General features: G+C 34.7%; 1 protein-coding gene across 3 annotated transcripts in view; it reads right to left on the bottom strand.

Annotated features, from left to right (window-relative positions):
- LOC137632661 (trypsin-1-like) overlaps positions 1–10,000 on the bottom strand; it is a 44,605-nt gene that overhangs the window by 14,717 nt on the left and 19,888 nt on the right. The gene's annotated exons all lie outside the window — the stretch shown is intronic.

Genomic DNA, 10,000 nt, shown 5'->3' with positions numbered 1-10,000 from the left:
AAGAATATATAAATTGAAAGTTCTAAGAATAATTAAGAAATAAACGAAAAGAATAAGATAATACAAAAAAAAATGAAACAGTGAAAAAAATCTCATCACGCTAATAATAGCAACGATGAAAAACCAGCTGATGAGAGAGAGAAATAGAAATAAAAAACATAAACAACTGCAAGAATAAATGCCACGAAGGAAAGTAATATCTTAAGTATTGCCTAAGGAACGAGGTCACAGCTGTTTCAAAACTTTCTCGCCAGAGGCGCTGGGCTCCGTATTTTTTTCCTCTCCAAGGTACCGAGCGCTTGACGAGCAATAGGAAATCAGCTGGGCAGAGTTGAGACCCTTGGTATTTTTACTAAGTCATAATGTACTTTCTCTCTGTTGTTTGATTGGAATTCCAGCTTCATGACTTGAACATTTATTCAGATTGCTGTAATTGGTTTTATCAATTTGTTTTAAATTGCTGGAAGGACATGAAAGGATGGGAATGTATTGTTGCATAAGTGAGAGATAACTTGCGTTTAGTTCTTTAATATATATACATATGTATATATATATATATATATATATATATATATATATATATTATAATATAAAAGTATTATTAAAGTAGGAATCATTTAACGACATAACAAAAAATATTCTAAAACGTTCAGATGATAAAATTATTATTATTATTATTATTATTATTATTATTATTATTATTATTATTATTATTATTATTAGGTCAGCTACAACCCTAGTTGGAAAAGCGGGATGCTATAACCCCAAGGGCTCCAACGGGGAAAAATACCCCCAGCCAGGAAAGAAAATAAGGAAATAAATAAAGAAGAGAAGCAGTGAACAATTAAAATAGGATATTTTAAGAAAGGAACAACATTAAAATAAATCTTTCATATATAAACTAAGAAAAGAGACTTATTTCAGCCTATTCAATATAAAAACATTAGCTGCAAGTTTGAACTTTTAAAGTTCCACTGATCCAACTATCCATATCAAGTTGCCATAGACTTAACAATAATATCATCTTTCTTTTATATTCTAGACTGCCATATTACATATAATCAGCGCCCAAGCCCCTCTCCATCGAAGCTAGGACCAAGGAGGGCCGGGCAATGGCTGCTGATGACGCAGCAGATATAACTATGGGCGCCCCCAAAAGCGCCCCCCCCCCAAATCCTTAGCTCACAATGATGACGAGGTTGCACCGACCAAAGGGACTAAGGAGTTTGAGCGGGACTCGAACCCCAGAGTGGCAATCGCCAGGCAAGGACGCTACCACCCGGCCACAACTACTTTCGTTTTTTCAAATTATTATTAATATTATTACTAACCAAGCTACAACCCTAGTTGGAAAAGCAAGATGCTATAAGCCCAGGGGCTCCAACAGGGAAAAATAGCCCAGTGATGAAAGGAAATAAGGAAATAAATAAATGATGAGAATACATTGCAACCTTTAACTTTGCACTGTCTTGAACTTTTGCCGAGAGTGAGATGGGTTGTGGTTAGGGGGGTGGGGGGGGGGAGGGGAGTGGGCCTATACAGACAGACAGACGAATAGAATTACTTAATGTATGCCAGATAATCCATTCACTTCGTGAGAGCAGACTAATAGCCTTTTTCTTTTTATTGTTTGTAAACATCTGCTGTTTCGACAGTAGCCTGATTGTATAGTCACGTTTTCGTTTATACAGTTTAAATGTAGTTCTCTTCGTCTTCCCTTTCCTTTCCTTCCTCTTCTTTTTCTTCCTGTTCTTTTTCTTTCTCCTCTTTTTCTTCCTCTTCCTGTTGCTTTTCTTCATCTTTTTCTTCTTTTCCCTTTTCCCTTTCTTCATCTTATTCTTCCTCTGCCTTTTCTTCCCCTTCCTATCTTCATCTTCCTTTCCCTTTTGTTCATCGTCTTTTTCTTTCCCTTCCTTTTCTTCATCTTCATTTCCCTTTTCTTCATCTTCCTTTTCTTCATCTTCCTTTTCCTTTTCTTCCTCTTCCTTTCCCTTTTCTTCATCCTCTTTTTCTTCCTCTTCCTTTTCTTCATCTTCCTTTCCCTTTTATTCATCTTTTTTTTTCTTCCTCTTCCTTTTCATCATCTTCCCTTTCTTCCTTTTATTTTGTCCATCTTTTACTGCATTTGTTACTACAATCTTTGCGCTACTAACTCAAGTATAAACACAGGCATATTAACAAGAGATTAACCCACGCACGTCACACGGTTAGCGAACAATTTAACACAATTACCAGTGAAGAGTCTTTATTAAAATTACCGCAACTATGTTGCTAACTACAAATCATGATTACCACACGGGTCTACGAAAGCAAAATCATCCAGGAACCGAATATATATATAAAGAGGAATTTCGTAAGGGGAAAAAAAAGGCATTTGGCGTGCCAGCGTTGCGTAATGTAATTAAAAAAAAATAGTGAGAGTACGATCATGTGGTTAAGTACGGTTCTCATTTGACTTTTTTTTTTTTTTTTTTTTTTTTTTTTTTTGCTTACGTAAGTCGGTCCCATACCGAGTTCGAGGTTGCTTTTTTGGACGAGTGGCAAATATTTAGGCCGATATATTTAAATATATTGTTCTCATCATTGATCTAATAATGCATGCAATATACTTATATCTTTTACCAATCCTCATAAACGTATTTTACTATCGTTCACTATAAACTTTATAATTATTCACTAGGCCTATCTCACAGTATTAGTTGATCGTCGACTGACTAGAGTTATTATTATTATTATTATTAGTAGTAGTAGTAGTAGTAGTAGTAGTAGTATCAGCTAAGCTTCAACACTACTTGGAAAAGCAGGATGCTATAAACACAAGGGCACCAACAAGGAAAAAAGCCCAGTAAGTAAAGGAAATAAGGAAATAAATAAGCTACAAGAGAAGTAATGAACACTTAAAATAGAATATTTTAAGAACAATATCAACATAAAAACAGATCTTTCATATATAAACTATAAAACATAGATGTCAGCCTGTTCAACATGAAAACATTTGCTGCAAGCTTGAACTTTAGAAGTCCCCGTAACTTATAAGTTGTTTATTAGACTATCATGGCAGGATCGGAGTCTAAAATTTTATTTAATTAAATTTTCAAAAATTAAAGTGCTATTATCAATTCATATTTCGATCAAGGGATCAAAACAAAATAATGTCTGTACAAACAACTATAGTCAATTATTTTTAATGAGGCGCATTTGCACTGACTCGCAAGGGTGTCCTTTTAGCTCGAAAAAGTTTCCTATTCGCTGATTGGTTGGACAAAATCATTCTAACCAATCTGCTGGCGGGAAACTTTTTCCGAGCTAAAAGGGCACCGATAATTTTGTTATGTAATCTGGTATTTAGAAACAATGCTATTATTATTATCATTATTATTACTATCCAAGCTACAACCCTAGTTGGAAAAGCAAGATGCTATAAGCCCAGGGGCTCCAACAGGGAAAAATAGCCCAGCGAGGAAAGGAAATAAGGAAATAAATAAATGAAGAGAACAAATTAACAATAAATCATTCTAAAAACAGTAACAACGTCAAAACAGACATGTCATATATAAACTATTAACAGCATCAAAAACAAACATGTCATAAATAAACTATAAAAAGACTCATGTCCGCCTGGTCAACAAAAAAGCATTTGCTCCAACTTTGAACTTTTGAAGTTCTACTGATTCAACTACCCGATTAGGAAGATCATTCCACAACTTGGTAACAGCTGGAATAAAACTTCTAGAGTACTGCGTAGTATTGAGTCTCGTGATGGAGAAGGCCTGGCTATTAGAATTAACTGCCTGCCTAGTATTACGAACAGGATAGAATTGTCCAGGGAGATCTGAATGTAAAGGATGGTCAGAGTTATGAAAAATCTTATGCAACATGCATAATGAACTAATTGAACGACGGTGCCAGAGATTAATATCTAGATCAGAATAAGAAATTTAATAGACCGTAAGTTTCTGTCCAACAAATTAAGATGAGAATCAGCAGCTGAAGACCAGACAGGAGAACAATACTCAAAACAAGGTAGAATGAAAGAATTAAAACACTTCTTCAGAATAGATTGATCACCGAAAATCTTGAAAGACTTTCTCAATAAGCCTATTTTTTGTGCAATTGAAGAAGACAGAGACCTTATATGTTTCTCAAAAGTAAATTTACTGTCGAGAATCACACCTAAAATTTTGAAAGAGTCATACATATTTAAAGAAACATTATCAATACTGAGATCCGGATGTTGAGGAGCCACCGTCCTTGACCTACTTACAATCATACTTTGAGTTTTGTTAGGATTCAACTTCATACCCCATAATTTGCACCATGCACTAATTCTAGCTAAATCTCTATTAAGGGATTCACCAACCCCAGATCTACATTCAGAGGATAGAATTGATGCAAAGAGAGTAGCGTCATCTGCATATGCAACAAGCTTGTTTTCTAGGCCAAACCACATGTCATGTGTATATAGTATGAAAAGTAATGGGCCAAGAACACTACCCTGCTACGGACTACTAAGTCAATTTACTGTTGTGTAATTCAGCGAGACATTAAAATACCAGAAAATTATAATTAATGGTAGGAATCCTCATTAACGGTGATTATCGACACCAAAAAAAAAAATAGTGTCAAAAGTTTCGTATAAATATTTTGAAAGTTTTTAACACAACACGTAACACGCCATAACAAAGATAGCATTATGTATATTTACACACACATGTATGTATTAATGCATGTATGCATGTATGTATGCATGTATGTATGTATAAGGAAGAGAAGACGTTGGATTGATGAACTAAGAAAATTTGCGTGTATAACCTGACATGGAAAGATCATAAACAGACGGAAGTGGAAGGACATGTCTGAGGCATTTGTCCTGCAGTGGGCTAGTTAAGGGTGATGACTGTATACAGTATATACATTGTATATATATTATATATATACCTATATATATTATACATAAATATATACAGAGAGAGAGAGAGAGAGAGAGAGAGAGAGAGAGAGAGAGAGAGAGAGAGAGAGAGAGAGAGAGAGAATTAAAAGCTCATGATAGAGACGACTGGCGAAATCTAATCGAGGCCCTTTGCGTTAATAGGTATAAGATATATATATATATATATATATATATATATATATATATATATATATATATATATATATATATATATATATATATATATATATATATATTGTCCCAACCCTATGACCTTACTTACGATGCCTAGCTTAGTTTAGCACTATTATATATGGGCCAACGGAAGGGAAGCCTAGACTAAACGTGAACTAAATTACAGTAACTCAAGGTCTCTTTACTTCCATAATTCCGGTTCCAACGTTTTGTAAACTCTTCGTGACCCAAAAATCTTTACCCTTGACATAGGTAAAAATAACTTTACGTAAATAGATCGTATTGGCGTTACTGTCCTAGTCCTATTTTCCCCTTTAAATGTTCATGCTCCTCTTGCTTATTTTCAAGTTTGTATAGCCTGTATATATATATGTATATACACACACACACACACACACACACATATATATATATATATATATATATATATATATATATATATATATATATATATATATATATATATATATATATATATATGGAAGATCGGTTTTAATGTTGTTACTGTTCTTGGAATATTTTATTTTGTTCATTACTTCTCTTGCAGTTTATTTACTTATTTCCTTTCCTCACTGAGCTATTTTCCCTGTTGGAGCCCCTGGGCTTATAGCATCCTGGTTTTCAAACCAAGGTTGTACCTTAGCAAATAATAATAATAATTATAATAATACGCACAGCGTCACTGTCCTAGGCCTAAGTGCCTTAAGATGTTCATGCTCATAATACACACTTCATTACTGACTTAGGCCTACGTTCCTTTTTAATTGTAAGCTGCATTTCATTCCCTTTGCCAGCGTAAGAGGAGTTTATAATCAGCTTCCCCAATGACAACGCCGTTAAAAATCCGTTATTTAGAGCGTAATTCAAGCGTCGAGTATGTAGATGAGAGAAAGGAATAGTGATGACAGAAGTGGAACGAGCATGACGCTCATTATGGCGCTTATGAGCATTGCTGTGATCCGGAACTCTCTCTCTCTCTCTCTCTCTCTCTCTCTCTCTCTCTCTCTCTCTCTCTCTCTCTCTCTCTCTCGGCAATTAAAAATATTTGTCCTCTTATCTTAAATTTGCAGTATATACTTGCGGTATTTTATGGTTTATTATTAACCTCTTTCATTTGACTATGGTTTTTATCTCGAGTTGTTTCATCTTGCCCTTTCAATATCTGCTTTTTTTTCCTTATTTTGTTTTGTATTCCTTTTCTTTAACATTAATCATATAATCAAGACTGAGGTCAGCGGGAGGAAAATGGCTATGTAAAGAAGGTGTTATGATGAGTCTTATAACATCTTTTTCAGACTGTCCGCAAGTGACGTTGCCTGCTTATCTTGATTGAAGGAAATTCTTACCGTGTTTTGCCGGCAATGAACTTCAACAACATCAACAACAACAAAAACTTCTATTTATAGAACAGGTCCTGGATCGTTTTATACACGAGGAATTCCTTGATAACCAATGGGCAATGGGACACGGCTGATTGATTTGTTTATATTATTTGACTTCATTTTTCTATATATAAATCATTGTGCTTGCATGATTAATAGAACTTTTTTTTAATTAATTAGTCGGTAATGTAAAGCGATGTAAATTTATGAGTATCGTCAGTATAAATGAAAATTAAGTACTTCTTCTTGAGAAGAGATATGACAGGACACACATTTATAAATTTACAGATGACTTGTCTTAGCTGATTTTACTAATTTTTGAAACGAGTTTTATATACATTTCTCAACCAATTAGTCGATCAGATTTAAATTCACCCAGAAATGAAAGATTTCAAGTGAATCATAATAATTTCCTGAGCCTGCAATGCAATACTGATCTTTTGAAAATATTTCCTTAGACGTATTACAATAAAATCTCAGATATAGTCTCATGACAGTCCCTTGTCAAACCGGGTACATATTAACCTGGCTACCTACCAAATCGCCTACGCACAAACCTGGTTACCTAACAACACGGATGCATAAAAATCTTGATATATACCAACTAGATGCATAAAACTCTGGCTACATACCAAGGCAAGCTTGACTAACTACAAATTTGGCTACTTACAAAAGTCGGTTATATACAAGTTTGAGTATCTACCAACCCAGCAACACACAAACCCGTCCACCGAATCTGACCCAATATGGCTGCCTTACCAATCCTGCTACATACTTAACTACATAATAATCTGGCTACCTTACCAACCCGGCTTCACAAAACCTGATTATTACCAGCCCAGCAACACACAAACCCGTCCACTTAATCTGATCCAATATGGCTACCTTACCAATCCTGCTACATGCTAGACTACATAATAATCTGGCTACCTTACCAACCCGGGTTCACAAAACCTGATTATTTACCGACTTGGCAAGTAAATAATAAGGTTACCTATCATTCCAGCTACTTAAAAACTTCTATCAGGTTATAGTCTGTAACTCCTGAGAAAATCCGGTAAACTATTCAGTGGGTTTATAAGGTTCTGTTTGCCACCTTACCAACCCGGATACACAAAAACCTGATTACTTACCGACTCGGCAACTAAATAATCAGGCTACCTATGAATCCAGCTACTTGTACATAATTGAGAGCATTCTTACTTAAATCAGGTCACTGCAACTCCTAAGAAAATCCAGTGAACTTTGCAATGTGGGTATAGGCCTAAGGTTATGTTAGCCTAATCTAAGATCTTGTTTGTGACGTTAAGGCCTTCCTTTATTTCTATTCATTTCTGTTTTTTTTAATACATCTAACTTTTAGAATGATATTCCGTGTACCAGGAGAGGCACTTGGGGTTATACTGTCTGTATATTACATTGACATCTATTTCAGAACGAGTTTCGTATTTTAGATCAAAATTAGGTCGAATAAATATCAGTGCATTGTTCAGTGAAACAAAAAATTAGCATCCATATCACAATTATATACTTAATGTAAGTAGGAACACCGAATTAAATGCTGAGGTCTGGTATATTATTTCATATTTTCCCCCATCAAATATGTAACTAAATTAGATTCTAAATCTTATTTCATTTATTTGGCCCAATTCCTGATAAGTGCAATAACTACGGAATAATCTTCCTAATCGGGTAGTTGAATCGGTAGAATTTCCAAAGTTCAAACTTGTAGTAAAAGATTTTTATGTTGAATAGGCTAACATCAGTCTTTTTATAGTTTATATATGGAACATTTAATCTTGTTATTGTTTTAAAGATATTTGAATATTTAGAATTTATCCAAATTATTTCAGAATTACTCCTAAGATAAATATTGGATGTAAACGAGCCTGTATCGATAAGGTTATTTGTAACTAACAGACGGTAAATTCTTAATCACACAAATCTCTGTATTATCCTCAGAGACTAGAATGAGACACTAGGCTACTTTAGTAAATATGAAAATGACAGAATATATATCAAATTATTGAGAACATATAAATGATAAGAAGAGATAAGATACGGAATGAGGTAATTAGGGGTACCACAGGAGTTAGAAAACTATCAGATAAGATCCAAGAAAGTAGACTGAGGTGGTACGGTCATGACATGAGAAGAGATGAACAGTATATTGGGATTAAAGTGATGGAAATGGAGGTACAGGGAACGAGGAGAGGGAGACCAAAGCGAAGGTGGATGGATTGTATCAAGGATGACCTTCGATCAAAGGGATTAACGGGTGATGAAGTGTGGGACAGAGGTAGATGGAGAAAGCTGACCAGAAACATCGACCCCACATAAAAGTGGGAAAAGATGTAGACAAGGAAGAAGAAGAAATGATACTCGACAGTTCTACGTAGTAATATCGATTCGTTTAAGAATATCACGATTGCGTTACCTCTAAGACATGAATTGATATGGATGAGGACTTTGTCCTGCAGAGGATTAGAAACGACTGCATTTGGTTGTTGGAGTATATATATATATATATATATATATATATATATATATATATATATATATATACAGTATATATGTATATATATATATATATATATATATATATATACATATACAGTATATATGTATATATATATATATATATATATATATATATATATATATATATATATATGTGTGTGTGTGTGTGTGTGTGTGTGTGTGTGTTTAAATTTGCTCTGGTCTCCAATAAAAATCACAATTCAGTTCATCCATTGATTTTATATACTGCAACGCCTAAATTCCTCCTACACCATTCAACCTCTCTCTCACTCTCTCTCTCTCTCTCTCTCTCTCTCTCTCTCTCTCTCTCTCTCTCTCTCTCTCTCTGGAGCCAAATAGTTCCACTGGAAACTTTCTATCCAGGAAAATGCTTTTATTCTTTATCGTATTCCCAGAAATTCCCTTTATTTTTCTTGTGGGTGTGTCCAGACATATCGAGCGGGAGATGATATTATGTAACTCGATGTAGATCCTTTCATCTTTCTAGTTTCTTAGAATTAAGCATAATTTTGCTTGCAATATCTTTGCCAATCTCCTATCATTAATATGATAGTAGTCTCTCTCTCTCTCTCTCTCTCTCTCTCTCTCTCTCTCACACACACACACACACACACACACACACACACACACAGTAAACTAATTGAAGGATAATTTAGACAAGATCATATACTCTCCCTAAACGTTTAAACTAGTTCGCTCTGCCCAAGAGCAAATGGAGTTTCCGAAGATGGGCTAAAAAGTCTTTGAGACAGCCAATATCCTTGTAACACACACACACTCTCTCTCTCTCTCTCTCTCTCTCTCTCTCTCTCTCTCTCTCTCCTTACCACACGCAAACATGTGTGCTTGCGCGTGCGAATAAGTTTTGTAAGGCCAGATTTGGTGATATTTCCCTATCAGATCGTCATGGCATTCACCAACTCATCCTTGTAAACATTATATGAAATATACT

Source organism: Palaemon carinicauda, chromosome 41 (assembly GCF_036898095.1).
Source record: "Palaemon carinicauda isolate YSFRI2023 chromosome 41, ASM3689809v2, whole genome shotgun sequence".
Taxonomy (NCBI): Eukaryota; Metazoa; Arthropoda; class Malacostraca; order Decapoda; family Palaemonidae; genus Palaemon; species Palaemon carinicauda.
The sequence above is the reverse complement of the archived record's forward strand: the minus strand, read 5'-3'. Positions and strand labels throughout refer to the sequence as shown.